Genomic DNA, 17,382 nt, shown 5'->3' on the forward strand with positions numbered 1-17,382 from the left:
AGTATGGAGGTTACGTGTTGCATACTGTATAGCAATCAGCATGAAGAAACAATGCATACCTAGGAGGGCTTACGTGCGATGTACCAATTTACATTATGTTTATACTAGGAGGACTGACAGAAGGTTTTTACTGTCCCCTAATTAAAAGAAAATGTTATCCAAACTTTAAACTATCATAATTGTGTAATCTTTAATTTAGAGATGATTGTACTTGACTGTGACATTTAAAGAGAGCGCCTCATTACAAGTACGGCGTTGTGTTAAATAACGGCGGTAAGAGCTCTGTTACAACTGTCTTATCGCTGCATTACTGCACCGCCATACTATAACTTTGGTGGTGAAACAGAGGAGAAACGTCCAGCAAACGGCTGGAGGTAATTCTGCTGCCTTACTCCCAAAAAGCTGCCAAATCGGTGGAATTAGCGCTGGCAGAATTACCAGCGAAATCCCCATGGACTCTATAAATGTGAACGATCACTGCCAGACCACCACTTGTAATCCAGCAGTAATTCTGCCGGTCCAATTGTCGTTAAGGGTAATTTTATTTGAATATACAAGTGGATTTACCACCGGAATACCACCAAACTTGGAACGAGGCCCATACTGCTCTTTTTCCTCACCCGAAATCCATTTTATAACCACTTATCACCTCACGTATCTCCACTATTATGACTGCAATATCTCCCAGAGGCTTGTTTAGAAAAGCTGCATGAAGCTCTTTCATTTTGCCACTTGTCTCCCTATCATTCAGCAGGGCTCATCATGTCTACATGTGCATCATCTGTCTACAATACTTGTGGTGGCTTGGACTGAAAGTGGGTTCATATGCATCCAGGCACGCATCTTTGCCAGATCTTTGCTAGACAAGATGCTAGCATATTCGTCCTGGAAGCGAGCAGCTAGAAGGGTAGCAAATGCTAATATTTACATAATGCATTCTGTGTGAAGGTACAGTAGGTTTATGCAGCAGCATGTATGCAGTGCCTTCCTGCCATATCATAGCATACATCAAGGCCTGGCTACAAGCAGTGTGCTGTTATTGGATGCAATACCTTACTTGCTGTCTCTGATTTGTCTCATCAGGTGTGTGCATATAATTCAAAAGGACGAGTTTAGGGCTGAGCACCACCCTCCAGCTTTAAAAAACTGTTTGAAAAAAACGGGAATTGGTTCTGTTCAATGTTTTACAGACTGACACTCCTCGTTCAGGACATTTTACAATGTCCTAAAGACAGGCAACCAATTTGCTATACAAATGCAAGCACCTGCCTGTGGGTCATCAACTCACCCTTGTCATATTATGGTAGCGGCTGTGTAGTTATAGTTAAGTTGCTCAACTCATAGGAAGAGCACTTTTGGGGTGGCATAATGGAAAAAAATTGCACAGGCCTACAGACCAAACTGCTTTACTGATTTTCACCAAATTTACCCCAGGAGCAGTGGCTTGGTCCCGAAAGCGTGCATTTGTAAATTTGGTGTAAATCTTTCGAGTAGTTTTTTTAAAATGACCAATAAGTAGGTCCAAGAAAATTTGTGATATCTGACTCTGCTTCGTGGACCCATTTCCCCATCCGTGGACAGGCATCTGATTAGTCCCAGACGGTGCTGTGATGTCTGCAGATTTTTGGAAACGCCTGCCATAGTGGGTTCGCGGACATCCGCCGGTGTCCGCGGACATCGTGGTAGAAACATATAAAAAAACACAACATTGCACTTGTCAAACCTATCAAACAGTCTCTGGGGAGGTGAGGGTTGATTAGGATGGATGGGATATGACCATAAGAAGCCAAAAAATGGGTGGTTTTCACCCCCAATTTCAGCGAACAGTCCTGTTGTCCAGGTACAGTACTGTGATGTTTACGAAGACTTTAGATGTTCAGGGACATCTATGCCTATTTCTGCATTACAGAGTTGGTGAAAAGCAGTTCTTGGATGGCTTATAACTTTGGCGCTTCTGAATGAAACTGCATGAAATTTGGGAATTTTATTCTAGACTTGATCCTGAATGGTTTTCGAAAGCATGAAGCTGTTTTGTCAAGAGGGAACAAATTTAGATGGGGGGTCCAAAATATTGCAAAGGCTTATAAATGTGGTGCCATTTGACTAATATGCACAAAAGTTTGCAAAACAATTTTAAATCTAGATATACATATCTTTGTAAAAGTTTAGTAGAGTTTTCTCAAGACAGGGGCTAAATTAGATGGGGGTCTCAACATTTTTAGATGGCTTATAACTTTGTTGCCGTTTGATGAATGTCGACAAATGTTTTCAGAAAGATTATAAACCCAAACTTCAATGTTTGTGTAAAGTCTGAATGTATTTTGTCAAGTGGGGGGTAAGTTATATGACTATTGTATGTACATACATTTTGACACTTTTGAAAAAAATAAAACACGGACGGATTTTAAGCAAACTCGTGTAAGGCACATTGGTAAGGACCTTAAAGCATGGTTTTGCAAATGTGCCTGTGTTTTATTTTTTGACAAGTGTCATAATCTAGGTACAAAAAATAGTGATATACCTTTGGTAACTGAGGTATCGTCTGTGGCCATGGGCAGTGGCCAGATTGTCCAGGTCATGGTATAAGGTCATGACCCAGACAATCTGGCTACTGGCCATTACCGCAAGGGACGGAAAATGGTGTAAAGATGCCATGTTCACCTGAGACTGGTTATGTGGTAAAGTTATTCGAAAGTAGAATAGGTTTGAAAGGGAAAAATATTTGCTCATGGTAATATGGTCATATGGTTCTAACTTCACCGCTGTAGGCTGCCATGGAAAGGGAAGAGGGGCTCTGTACGGAGCGCCACCTTCTCTTTCCATGGTCTGTAGGAAGAAATATATTTTGTTTAGCAACATGGGTTCCTGCTTTGGGAACCAGGGGTGCTAATGGCCTTTATCCACCATTGCAGGGGCTGCAATAGAGTATAATGGTCCTTTCACAGTTTTATTACACGGCACACTCCAGCCAGGGACTCCTTCCCCGACAATTAATGTGGCGTAAAATAAAGCGCTTTTTATTTTTAATAAACCAAAGTTTCTTGTATTTGAGTAGACCTCCAACCCGTCTCGCACCCAACTCCCATAAACACCCCTTGTCAGAATAGACCAGGAATCAGGCTGGTGTGTATCAATAAGATATTTATTAATGTATAGGGAAATTCATAGAATTCAGCGCACAAGTGGCGCACGCGGCTGGTGCACAGTGTGCACGTGTGACTTTCTGCACCAGCCGCGTGAGCTAAAATCCATTTCCGCGCACAGCGTATTCATGGATTTTAGCCTCCAAAACCAGCCGTGGCGCAGAGTGGCGCAGTGACCCTGCAGCAGCGCCAGTTACGCCCCCAACCCCTCCCCGTGCACCATGCACAGCGCACAAATCCTGTACATGGCGCACAGGCCCCGAACCATGGGAACTTTCACACGCGATTGTCCCTGTGCGAGCGGGGTACGTGTGTTACTGGGGTGGGCAGGAACTTTCACACATGATTGGCCCTGTGCGAGCGGGATATGTGTGTTACTGGGGTGCGCTGGTACTTTCAGACGCGATTGGCCCTGTGCGAGCGGGGTACGTGTGTTACTGGGGTGCACGGGAACTTTCACATGTAATTGGCCCTGTGCGAGCGGGCTACGTGTGTTACTGGGGTGTGCGGGTACTTTCACACGCGATTGTCCCTGTGCGAGTGGGGTACGTGTGTTACTGGGGTGAGCAGAAACTTTCACACGCGATTGTCCCTGTGCGAGCAGGGTACGTGTGTTACTGGGGTGCACGGGTACTTTCACACACGATTGGCCCTGGGCGAGCGTGGTACATGTGGAAAGGGGGTGCATGGGAACTTTCACACCGATTGGCCCTGTGCGAGCGAGGTATGTGTGTTACTGGGGTGCGTGGGTACCTTCACACGTGATTGGCCCTGTGCGAGCGGGGTACGTGTGTTACTTGGGTGCGCGAGTACTTTCACACGCGATTGGCCCTGTGAGAGTGGGTTACGTGTGTTACTGGAGTGCTTGGGAACTTTCAGGCGCGATTGGCCCTTTGCGAGCGGGGTACGTGTGTTACTGGGGTGCGCAGGTACTTTCACACGCGATTGGCCCTGTGCGAGCGGGGTACGTGGGTTACTGAGGTGCTTGGGAACTTTCACACGCGATTGGCCCTGTGCGAGCAGGAAACGTGTGTCACTGGGGTGCACGGGTACTTTCACACGTGATTGGCCCTGTACGAGTGGGGTACGTGTGATACTGGGGTGTGCGGGAACTTTCACACGCGATTGGCCCTGTGCAAGCGGGGTACGTGTGTTACTGGGGTGAGCAGGAACTTTCACACACGATTGGCCCTGTGCGAGCGGGGTACGTGTGTTACTGGGGTGCGCGGGAACTTTCACATGCGAATTTGCGGTCGAGCGGGTTATGTGTATCCAGTGTGGTGCACAGGGAGTCCTACACGTGAATTGGCAGTGTGGGTCCTCCCATGTGTCCCCTCTACCCCCTCCATGGCCCCTGCAGGCAGCCCACACCACAGGGGACTACCCTGCACCCCTGGACATGTCCCGCAGGCAGCCCATCCACCATGGCCATGCCCCCCAGCCAGGCCACGTGTCACGTTGCACTAGTGATCACCAACTCATGTCCCCCAGCACCCCCACTCCCCAGCAGTGAGGGGCACCTGCCAGCAGGCCCCCACTCATGTCCCCCAGCACCCCCACCCCCCAGCAGTCAGGGGCACCTGCCAGCAGGCCCCCACTCATGTCCCGCTCATGTCCCCCATCATCCCCACCCCCCAGCAGTGAGGGTCACCTGCCAGCAGGCCCCCACTCATGTCCCTGAGCACCCCCACCCCCCAGCAGTGAGGGTCACCTGCCAGCAGGCCCCACTCATGTCCCCGAGAACCCCCACCCCCCAGCAGTGAGGGACACCTGCCAGCAGGCCCCCACTCATGTCCCCCAGCATCCCCACCCCCCAGCAGTGAGGGTCACCTGCCAGCAGGCCCCCACTCATGTCCCTCAGCACCCCCACCCCCCAGCAGTGACGGGCACCTGCCAGCAGGCCCCCACTAATGTCCCACTCATGTCCCCCATCACCCCCAACCCCCCAGCAGTGAGGGGCACCTGCCAGCAGGCCCCCACTCATGTCCGCCAGCACCCCCAGCCCCCAGCAGTGAGGGGCACCTGCCAGCAGGCCCCACTCATGTCCCCAGCACCCCCACCCCCCAGGAGTGAGGGGCACCTGCCAGCAGGCCCCCATTCATGTCCCACTCATGTCCCCCAGCACCCCCACCCCCCACCAGTGAGGGTCACCTGCCAGCAGGCACCCACTCATGTCCCCCAGCACCTCCACCCCCCAGCAGTGAGGGGCACCTGCCAGCAGGCCCACATTCATGTCCCACTCATGTCCCCCAGCATCCCCACCCCCCAGCAGTGAGGGGCACCTGCCAGCAGGCCCCCACTCATGTCCCCGCCCCTACATGAAATAAAGATGCACAATCATGGCCCACTTCTACACCAAAATACCACAGCACGCCACCCCATTACTGAGATGCAATGATTTCCCAATCAAACCCACACTGACATGCCCATCTCAAGACACAAACCAAAAGTCAACTATGTACATCAACACATCTCCGTCACACACACACACTCGTTGGCATTGATTGTGTAAACCCACATTTTCACATGCATTAACCCAATGAGCAAATCCCACACATGGAACTAAAATATGAAAATGTATTATGCACAAAAATAAATCAATAAAATGAAAGCATAACAAAATAGCAAACATGAAATGAAAAGCATGTGCAAAAGAAGAGTAAATGAAAAGTATAACCAATACAAAGAAATCCAAAGGAAAAATAGTCCAAACTCTCCCTCCACCAATGCAAATCCAAAGGAAACGTAAAGAAATTATCCATTGATCCATGGTGAAATCAAAAGAAAAAATTCAAAATGATCCATTGTCCAACTATGTACAATCCATTGTCCAAAAGAAAAATCCATTAATCCATGTACAAAATCAAAATCAATCTAACGTCCAACTATGTACAATCAAATTTCCAATGGTCCATGAGCCCAACGAAACAAATTAAACCTATCTAATAACCTACCTAACAAAAAAACTATTTACAAAAGTGTGGGGCATAGTCCAAAAGCCCCAAAATAAAGAAAAAAAAGGAAACCTAACACTATAAACTATTTACAATGGCGACGGGCAAGTCCTGCGGCTCACTCAGTGATGTTTTCAGCCAGGGCATCATCGAACTCCATGTCTATTTGCTGGAGGCGGGCCTCTGTCCTGGCCCCGAGGTCTCTCAGGGAGGCACTCATGGCCTGTTCCAACTCCCTGCGAGTCGCCTCAAGGCACTCTGCCCGCCTCAACGCCCGACGCATGGAGAACTCCGCCCTGACCATGGTGAGCCGCGCCTATTCCGCCCGCCGCCGCTCCGCACCTATACGCTGGATTTTTGGATATTGTGTGGGGGAAAGGGTGAATTCATTGTGCTGGCTGGCACTTTAAATTCAGTCCTTTCTCTTCCTCACCTGGAATCCTCATGTCACTGACTTGACATGCCCCAGCCAATTCCCTACAAACCTACCAGGCAGTCACCTCTATTGCCAATACCTTGTTCCCCAATTTTTAATTCCCAATTCGTGATATAGACCTCACCTTCAAGAAACACCTGGAGTTATGGGCCCATATATCTAGTTAAAAATTGTCACTGTGCTTGGACATTTAACTAGTTCTCCAGACCCATTACTCCTAGAGCCACCCTCAAGCTAGGTCTATACAGCTATAATTAATTAAAGACCTTGGAATGGTTCATGAGAATTCTAATTTGACAATCTGTGGGCTTTACAAACCAGTATAACCTTTGTGGGCTTTACAAACCAGTATAACTTTCAGATCGGTTCTTATAACCTAAAGATTGCCCAGTATGCTATATTCCAAAGCTACCGGCAGCACCACCTTACCCTCTGCCAATTCTTTGTGAACACCCAGACGGAATTATGTAAAAAAAACATCTTAATAGCTTTACATGATATAGATCCTGGTAAAATTTTTTGTGGCACTCCAGATGTTTTAGATTTCAACTTCCATTCCCCCTAGCCAGCATAGTCAGTGGTGAAGCATCATGGTAGATGTAGTCCAAACTATCTTGAGGGCTACAAAAAGAGTAACCATGCCACGTACTATCAAGAGTGACAGGGGCTATACTAGCTTTGTAGATCCCACCCTGCTCAGACAGCACCAGTGTTATGGGCCTGTGAACCTCTTTAAATGTCTTGACTGCGCTTGGGCCTTTAAGTCAGTCTTCAGTGTCCACAATGCGGTATGTCCTATGAGATTTGATTACAGTTAGATTTGTATTCCCATGGGTTCCTTTTTCATAGTGGGTCGTAATCAGACATTTCCATTTTGCTGAGTATCCTGAATGCCTGTACTATGTTTTGTGAACATATCTATGCAAGTGATATGTTTTAAATCTTGTTTATTTTTTATTTAGGCTTTGGGAATGCGAGCGGGGTACGTGTGTTACTGGGGTGCACGGGAACTTTCACATGTAATTGGCCCTGTGCGAGCGGGCTACGTGTGTTACTGGGGTGTGCGGGTACTTTCACACGCGATTGTCCCTGTGCGAGTGGGGTACGTGTGTTACTGGGGTGAGCGGAAACTTTCACACGCGATTGTCCCTGTGCGAGCAGGGTACGTGTGTTACTGGGGTGCACGGGTACTTTCACACACGATTGGCCCTGGGCGAGCGTGGTACATGTGTTAAGGGGGTGCATGGGAACTTTCACACCGATTGGCCCTGTGCGAGCGAGGTATGTGTGTTACTGGGGTGCGTGGGTACCTTCACACGTGATTGGCCCTGTGCGAGCGGGGTACGTGTGTTACTTGGGTGCGCGAGTACTTTCACACGCGATTGGCCCTGTGAGAGTGGGTTACGTGTGTTACTGGAGTGCTTGGGAACTTTCAGGCGCGATTGGCCCTTTGCGAGCGGGGTACGTGTGTTACTGGGGTGCGCAGGTACTTTCACACGCGATTGGCCCTGTGCGAGCGGGGTACGTGGGTTACTGAGGTGCTTGGGAACTTTCACACGCGATTGGCCCTGTGCGAGCAGGAAACGTGTGTCACTGGGGTGCACGGGTACTTTCACACGCGATTGGCCCTGTACGAGCGGGGTACGTGTGATACTGGGGTGTGCGGGAACTTTCAAACGCGATTGGCCCTGTGCAAGCGGGGTACGTGTGTTACTGGGGTGAGCAGGAACTTTCACACACGATTGGCCCTGTGCGAGCGGGGTACGTGTGTTACTGAGGTGCGCGGGAACTTTCACATGCGAATTTGCGGTCGAGCGGGTTATGTGTATCCAGTGTGGTGCACAGGGAGTCCTACACGTGAATTGGCAGTGTGGGTCCTCCCATGTGTCCCCTCTACCCCCTCCATGGCCCCTGCAGGCAGCCCACACCACAGGGGACTACCCTGGACCCCTGGACATGTCCCGCAGGCAGCCCATCCACCATGGCCATGCCCCCCAGCCAGGCCACGTGTCACGTTGCACTAGTGATCACCAACTCATGTCCCCCAGCACCCCCACTCCCCAGCAGTGAGGGGCACCTGCCAGCAGGCCCCCACTCATGTCCCCCAGCACCCCCACCCCCCAGCAGTCAGGGGCACCTGCCAGCAGGCCCCCACTCATGTCCCGCTCATGTCCCCCAGCATCCCCACCCCCCAGCAGTGAGGGTCACCTGCCAGCAGGCCCCCACTCATGTCCCTGAGCACCCCCACCCCCCAGCAGTGAGGGTCACCTGCCAGCAGGCCCCACTCATGTCCCCGAGCACCCCCACCCCCCAGCAGTGAGGGACACCTGCCAGCAGGCCCCCACTCATGTCCCCCAGCATCCCCACCCCCCAGCAGTGAGGGTCACCTGCCAGCAGGCCCCCACTCATGTCCCTCAGCACCCCCACCCCCCAGCAGTGACGGGCACCTGCCAGCAGGCCCCCACTAATGTCCCACTCATGTCCCCCATCACCCCCAACCCCCCAGCAGTGAGGGGCACCTGCCAGCAGGCCCCCACTCATGTCCGCCAGCACCCCCAGCCCCCAGCAGTGAGGGGCACCTGCCAGCAGGCCCCACTCATGTCCCCAGCACCCCCACCCCCCAGGAGTGAGGGGCACCTGCCAGCAGGCCCCCATTCATGTCCCACTCATGTCCCCCAGCACCCCGACCCCCCACCAGTGCGGGTCACCTGCCAGCAGGCACCCACTCATGTCCCCCAGCACCTCCACCCCCCAGCAGTGAGGGGCACCTGCCAGCAGGCCCACATTCATGTCCCACTCATGTCCCCCAGCATCTCCACCCCCCAGCAGTGAGGGGCACCTGCCAGCAGGCCCCCACTCATGCCCCCGCCCCTACATGAAATAAAGATGCACAATCATGGCCCACTTCTACACCAAAATACCACAGCACGCCACCCCATTACTGAGATGCAATGATTTCCCAATCAAACCCACACTGACATGCCCATCTCAAGACACAAACCAAAAGTCAACTATGTACATCAACACATCTCCGTCACACACACACACTCGTTGGCATTGATTGTGTAAACCCACATTTTCACATGCATTAACCCAATGAGCAAATCCCACACATGGAACTAAAATATGAAAATGTATTATGCACAAAAATAAATCAATAAAATGAAAGCATAACAAAATAGCAAACATGAAATGAAAAGCATGTGCAAAAGAAGAGTAAATGAAAAGTATAACCAATACAAAGAAATCCAAAGGAAAAATAGTCCAAACTCTCCCTCCACCAATGCAAATCCAAAGGAAACGTAAAGAAATTATCCATTGATCCATGGTGAAATCAAAAGAAAAAATTCAAAATTATCCATTGTCCAACTATGTACAATCCATTGTCCAAAAGAAAAATCCATTAATCCATGTACAAAATCAAAATCAATCTAACGTCCAACTATGTACAATCAAATTTCCAATGGTCCATGAGCCCAACGAAACAAATTAAACCTATCTAATAACCTACCTAACAAAAAAACTATTTACAAAAGTGTGGGGCATAGTCCAAAAGCCCCAAAATAAAGAAAAAAAAGGAAACCTAACACTATAAACTATTTACAATGGCGACGGGCAAGTCCTGCGGCTCACTCAGTGATGTTTTCAGCCAGGGCATCATCGAACTCCATGTCTATTTGCTAGAGCCGGGCCTCTGTCCTGGCCCCGAGGTCTCTCAGGGAGGCACTCATGGCCTGTTCCAACTCCCTGCGAGTCGCCTCAAGGCACTCTGCCCGCCTCAACGCCCGACGCATGGAGAACTCCGCCCTGACCATGGTGAGCCGCGCCTATTCCGCCCGCCGCCGCTCCGCACCTATACGCTGGCCCAACCGCAGCCACACGGAAGACACATCCATTCCAGGGTTCTCCTGCCCTCTGGCCGATGCCTGCCCCCGTGATGTTGATGGCCCTGAGCCATCATTGCTCCCACCTAGAGCCTGCTCCTGCTGCTGCTGCTGTCCATGTGCCCTGTCCGATGATGCCTGCACATCCTCCATCAGCTGGTCTCCAGTTGTGGTGTCCAACCCTGCTGGACCGCTGACTCCCGACTGTGGCAGGGATGGGATCTCCACCAAGCTGGCCGTCTTGGTCAAGCCAGGTCCACAGGGGGTCCTGGGGGAATCTGGGCCGGAAGACGGCAGGCAGAACGACTGGCGCATAGTCTCCACAGAGGAGGAGAGGTCCTGTCACGCTCACCTGATTCCCACGGAGGCGCAGGTCTGGCTTCGAGTGCTGATGCTTCTTCAATGGTGAAGCGCAGGACTCTGAAGATGGACAGGTAGGGCCCCTCTACTCTGGCTTCTCTGGCTCGTAGGAATATTCCCCTGTGCGTGAAAAGGGAGTATTACCTACTGACGGAATAATGCTCAAGCCTCCCACTTCCTTCCAACCCTCCACTATACCCTTCCACGATTCCCCGTGAATTCTCACCTTAGGGTCTGGAAGGCTGAATTCTCCATCCTGCTTCTGATGCAGGGGCGCGTTTAAACCCAGTTACTTCACTGGATTGAGGTTTGATGGAAGTTCAAATAAGCTTGACTATTCAGGTAAGGCACTGTAAGAGTTCTGTTGCAAGTTCAAAAGTTCAAGCTTAATAATAATGTTCATAGTCTTATTGCAGCAAGCGCTAATGCTTATGTCTTTTCCCCCTAATGGGCCAGGGTCCGGAATGCCAGCAAGCGGCAGGACCCGAAATGAAATGGGAATGACCCAACTGGTAAGTCTTAGAAGGAAACTGAGCTTTTCCTATTCCCTTCCTTCTCTCACCTTGTGTTCTTGTCTTTTTCTCTCTAGGCACTGGGAAGTGGCTGCGGATCCGGATGATCGCTGCTGAAGATGGAGGTGCCCAGGAAAGGTGAGTGAAATGCAGCGCTGCAGCGATCGAAACGAAATGCTTTTAAAAATGATGTCTTCCCTTTCAGGATCGTCGGTGTAATGTCTCTGTGGTACAGCTTTAGCAGGTAAGGTCTTCTTTCTCTCCAATTCTCTCTTATCTCCCTTTGTAGGTGACCCAGGATGCTGACATGCGTGGCTGAAGTCCAGATGCAGGAGCTGACACGGTGAGCGTCCAGCTGCGAGGAGCAGAACAACGCGAAGCAAGAGTTGCTGATCGGGTGTGGTTTAAATAGCTTTGGAAGAAGTTCCAGGTATGTATCCTTCCACCGATCAGGTATGTATCCTTCCCCGACCACACCCAGGTGGAAAGTAGTCCCACAGGTAAAGTAGTTCCATTCAGGCCTCAAGAGGGCCTGGATGTAGCAGCATGGTCTGCATCAGGTAAGTGCACATTCAAACACTTGAACACATGTCTAGCTTTATGAGCCTGGCGCCTAAGGTGCCAGGACAGGGGTCCAACATGAGCCTGGCGCCTAAGGCGCCAGGACTGTGTCCAAAGGGCCCCAGCTTGGGCCCGCTGGCACTTCCCTGGGGGGAATGATGCCTGCCTCTGGGGTTGCTTGGGTCAGACTCGGCTCCTTGGAGGTAGGCATCATGACAGGTCCGCCAGAGTGTGCGTCACATGTAGGAACCCACCAACCAGGGCCCCTCCCAATAGTGCCACGTTGCGACGCTGCTGTACATGATGGCGCAACTCGACACAAATCAGGACGGAGGCCATACGTTCATTGGACCCCTCGTCCGCAGGTAGTAGAGAGGCAGATGACATGGCACTCTCCCCTACCTGTGGACGGGCCTGGGATGGGGCATCCCTGCTGATGCATGGTGTGGTGGTGCAGTCACAGGGTCAAGGACAGGGACATGCACAGGCCCCTAGGCGGTGACCTATGCTGCCTCCTGACCCTGGCCCTGGACTACACCACTTGCACCAGTGGTGCTTGCCCCACCAGGCCCCATGTGCGGCTCTGGAGCGCGCTCCTCCTCCTCTGTGGATACCACCAACCTGGATGTCTCTGTACCGTCTTCTGCCATTGCAAGCCCCTGTGGGGGCTCACCCGGCCCTTCCGCCACAGCCGTAGTGGCAGACGCGGCACCAGCCACCTTGCTCCCGGATGATGGCAAGTCCTGGGAGGGTGGCTGGGCTTTGCGTCGCCGCCCAGTGGAGGCATCCCCGCCGATTGGCTCCACAGCGCCGTCTCTGCCCTCTTCTTCACTTGATGCTTCGTAGAGGGAGACATAGAACACAAGCATCAGGGTACAGTACAATATTTGCCTAGACAGGAAGCAATAATACATGAGTGGCAGTGTCTAACGTCCCTTCCATCCTGTCCCTCCACAACACATGGGTGAATGCACGCAACACACATGCATAAACAGGCACGGCACCTGCAATCAACATCAGCATCCATGTACAAGGGCCTCTATTAATCCAAATGTTGCCTTCAAACTCACATGCATCATGGCTCACACTGATCCCATGCACACACATCACTGGAGAGTCATGCATCATGCCTTGTACACCACAGACACATTGGATAGACACAGTGCATACAACGGTGACCGCACTGCATGAGTGAATGTAGACATCATCACGGACATGTGTCATGAATCCATGGCGTATCAAAGTCACAGACACACTTTGCAGACACACACACATGTGCACCATACATGTACATGACAGCAGCACCCATCCCTTACACCCCCACCATGTGCAAGAACAGACACTGCCATGCTTTCATGTATGCATTTGCCATACAGCTCCCCATGTTGCATTGGAACTCATGCACCACCCATGTGGTTCGCACATTACTGGTCTCACATGCATGAACACTATGTCCCTGCACACACACATCCATACATCGCCCATGTCATACATACAGGCAAGTATCAGACTACCAGCACACTGCAACATGCCCTGTCTCACACCACAACGCTTGGCCACTTACCGCTCAACTCCAGACGGGTCTTCCTCCGAAGGATCTGGGCGTGGAGCGCTGGGCATACATGTTCCAGGACCCTCATCTGGATGTCACTCATGCTGACCCGGCCCTCCTCCGCGAGGCGCCTGGCCTTGTGGAGGGTCCTGGACCTGAAGTCCTCCCAGCGCTTAATGACGTGCTTGATGTCGCGGGTTGCCACCTTCTCCGCGTTGATGGCAACCACTACGTCGTCCCAGATCCTCTCCCGTCCTTCCTTGTTGGCGCGTGATGTTCCGAAGAGGGCATCATACTGCCCCAGGACATGCTCCACCAGGACACCAACTTCCTTCACACTGAAGCTGGTGGCCCTGTGCCTCTCTGGCAGGGGGTCGCCAGTGTTCTCAGATGGTGTTTGCCCCGACATGGTGACCCCCGAGGCAGGCATGGGTGGGCAACTGGGTCCTCGGGTTGGGCTGTGGAGCGATGGTATCCCAGTCGGGAGTCTTCTGTTCCAGCAGGGGTGGACACAGCAACTGGAACCCTGGCTGACGTGCAGGCACCAAATACCAGGGCACGTGGGCAGCAGGCAGGCAGGCAGCAGCAGATGGCAGGTGGGAGCGTGCTCAGGACTCTGGGCGGCAGTAATTCGGCCTTCTGGGCAGGAGCGTGGTCTTCCATGTGTTGTTGCGTGGCCAGCTTGATACGGAGTGATTTGGCATGTGAAAATCTTGCACATCAGCGTGTAATTCGAGGAAAGGCACTTTGTGCGTAATCGCGTCAGCACACGTATGCGGTTTCATTGGACCAAAGGCCCTTAGCGCGTAAGCGCTTCTGTGACATGACTTGCGTGGGCGTTTCCCTCGTGATGTTGGCATAGTGGTTCAGCGCGCATGAAAAACTGCACGTCCGCGTGTGAATGCGTGTAAGTGACGTGCCGTGCGCGGGCATTTCCATCAACACGGGTTCATGTTCATCGTACACGTCCAAAAACTGCACTTCCGAATGTCAGCTCGTGTAATTGGAGGAAAGGGCCTCAGCGCGTACACGCGTAAGTGACGCTGTACGTGTGGGCCGCTTTAAAAGGTACATGTAGGACCCCATTTCCTTGTACGTGCTTTTCATGGAGAGCGAGTGGGTGAATTCTGTACTTCTTGTCAGTTCACACGTGATTACTTCACAGCGTTTCAAGTTCGTACTCCCTGTTACCTCTGACAGTGTTAATTTTTTGTTTGGGCCTGTTTCCTCAAACAGCGTTCACTTCTTCTTTTGTCCTTTCTCCTCAGACAGCGTACAATTCTTCTTTTGGCGGGGGTGTTGCCAACGCGCACACGCGTATTTTTTTCACGTTCTTTTTCCAGGCAGACAGTGAGTCGCGCACGCATTTACCAACTGTGCTTGTCCGTGTGTTGCGTACCCCTTCAGAGGTCATTGTAGGCTGCGTGTAACACACCTACGCTTATTTTTGTGTTTCTGGGTGCCACAGTGTAGTGCGGGTTCATTTTTCCACACACGTGGTCTATGAGGGTTTGCGTGCACGTTACTTTTTGTTTTCGGGGTGCCTGTGCATTGCGTGACCCGTCATCTTTCCCCAGGGTTCACAGACAGCCTTGCTACAGCACTAGGGTACGAATTCCATCTAGTACCCTACCCCTTTCACCCCCAATTGCCCAGAGCAATTGTTTACTGCAACTCCCATACGCACAATAACATCAGTGCCATGGTTGGGAGGCGACCAAGCGGTAAGGGAGGCAAAGGTGGCCTACCTCCAAATGGTGGGCGTGGTGGGCACGGTAGGGGACGTGGCCAGGATTTGCAGGGTGCCCCTACACCCCCATGTGTGGAGGACCAATCAGGGACACCCATGCTCCCCCCCATGGTTGAGGGAAACGTGGCTGACACAATCCCAGCTCAGCCCTTGTTGGACCAGCCCATTGTGGCAACTGACCCAGCACAGGATGCCTCTCAGGCTGACTTCCGGGTCAGCAAGTCTAAGCCACGTGTGCCGGTGCAAGTTGGTGTCATCACGCCACGTGGATCTGGGGCAGCGATGTCATCTGCTGCCCCAAGTAGGCAGGGTGGGGAGGCTGCAGGGGCAGCTGCAGCTCTATACACCCCAGCTCTGAGTCTCCCAGCCGGGACAGTGTTGGTCCTGGTCCATCAAACTGACGTTGCCCCTGCCAACATCACACTTCAGCCAATGCCTGCACCAAGACCTATGGTCATTGTGCCTTCGCACACTGCCAGTACCCAGTCCACCTGTGCTTCTGCCCCTACTGACCAGAGCGGCGCAAGCCTGCTCTGGTCAAGGCTCTGCTCCACCTTTGAAAAAGAGGAAGAAGGGTGCTCTGGCACTACAGGCTGAGACCCCAGACACGGCTACACAGTCCGGCACGTCAAGGAAGTCTAGCTTTAATGACCCCGAACTTGATGCACTTGTGACCTACGTGTCGGCACATAGCTGCGAAATGGTGGTGACTGCAGGGTGCAAGACCACACCTGGTCAACGTAGGGCACACTGGCAGACCATCGCGGACCGCATACGTGCCCTTGGATTTGTGAGGCGCACAGCTGATGATTGCTACAAGTGGTGGAATGACCTGAAACGCAGAGCAAAGAACAAGCTGGCCTCAAATAATGCCGCTACTCTGGTGACTGGCGGTGGGTCTCCACCAGAGGACAATGAACTCACTGAACATGAGTCTGTTGCTGGGACCTTCGTCACAGATGAACAGATCCAAGGCGTGGGAGAGCTACCTTATTACGAGGCATTTTCGGTGAGTGCCCATGCATGTTTGTGTAATCCATGTGTATGTTGTTTGGGTGACGGGTTCTGATTGAGTGCCAGGTGAGGGTGTGTACTTCTGAGTGTAATGGGTCACCCATGTGCTTCCTCCAATCCATTCATGTGCCTTTGAGGTGGGTATGACAGTATCCCTTCTGGCCACAGTAGCCAATTAGCCCCAAATTACTGCTGTTGCACTTGAACTATCATCTTGCAACAACATTATTCTGATTTTTTCTGTGTTCATTCAGGCTGATTGTTTAGATTATCCCATTTTTCATATGCTTTTTTCATCCCTAATGCCACATATGTGACATGCTTCTGTCATTGTTTACACCCCACATTGTGCCACTTTAGTTACCTGGTTATGTGAATGTTTAAACCATTCAGGGCGAGGGAGTATTGGCCTGCTGAAATTTATTTTTAGGGCCTGTTTGCATGTGGAACATGATAGTTGTTTCCTGTGATGTTGAAGTGACCAACCATTGATGTGTACATCTGCCTACAATCACTGTCTAATTGTACACTGGATGTGTTGCAGTGTGCGGCACATGCATATTTTGCAACACTATTCTGCATTAATCTTCTCATCATGTCCATGTGACATGGATGTGTGACAGTACTCATTCACTGACATATCGCTGTAGTTGTCTAATTTACCATGGCTATGCTACATGACATCTGTGGCTGGCATGTGTCATGTATGTGTATTGGACATGCCACTCACAGGCTGATGTGTGATGCCAGTGCTACACGACATGCTGCAAATGTGTTGCTTTTCCATCTTGGTGTCCTCATTGTCTTCCTTTTTGACTCCCCTTCAGAATCATTCACAGTGCATGCATGCCAGGGTTATAGTCATGTGGGACATGTGTTAACCATGTACAGGATCTCTGTGTTGTCAGGCCTATGTGTGTGCTATGGTGCTCATGCCTGTTTTCATTTCTTGTGTTTCATGTTTTTGCAGGTGACGATGCACTTGATGCTGGTGTGGTTCAGGAGATGGTGCAGACCCAGGAGGATTCTCAGCCACGACCAGGCACCAGTGGGGGACGTGGTGTGGTGGTGGGTGAAAACACTTTGGTACTGCAGACCATACTGTTGAGGGGTGCCTCTGGGTGCAGCTCCCCAGACCTCTATTCAGGTGCTCAATCGGATGATGAGACTTATGTGCTGTCGCAGGTCAGTGCTTCTGGCAGGGATTCTGTTCTGT

General features: G+C 51.6%; 1 protein-coding gene across 1 annotated transcript in view; it reads left to right on the forward strand.

The window, feature by feature from the left end:
• KCNK2 (potassium two pore domain channel subfamily K member 2) overlaps positions 1–17,382 on the forward strand; it is an 845,778-nt gene that overhangs the window by 680,784 nt on the left and 147,612 nt on the right. The window lies entirely within an intron of this gene.

The sequence above is a fragment of the Ambystoma mexicanum genome, chromosome 4q (genome assembly GCF_040938575.1).
Source record: "Ambystoma mexicanum isolate Mex_15411 chromosome 4q, UKY_AmexF1_1, whole genome shotgun sequence".
In the NCBI taxonomy this organism is placed as follows: Eukaryota; Metazoa; Chordata; class Amphibia; order Caudata; family Ambystomatidae; genus Ambystoma; species Ambystoma mexicanum.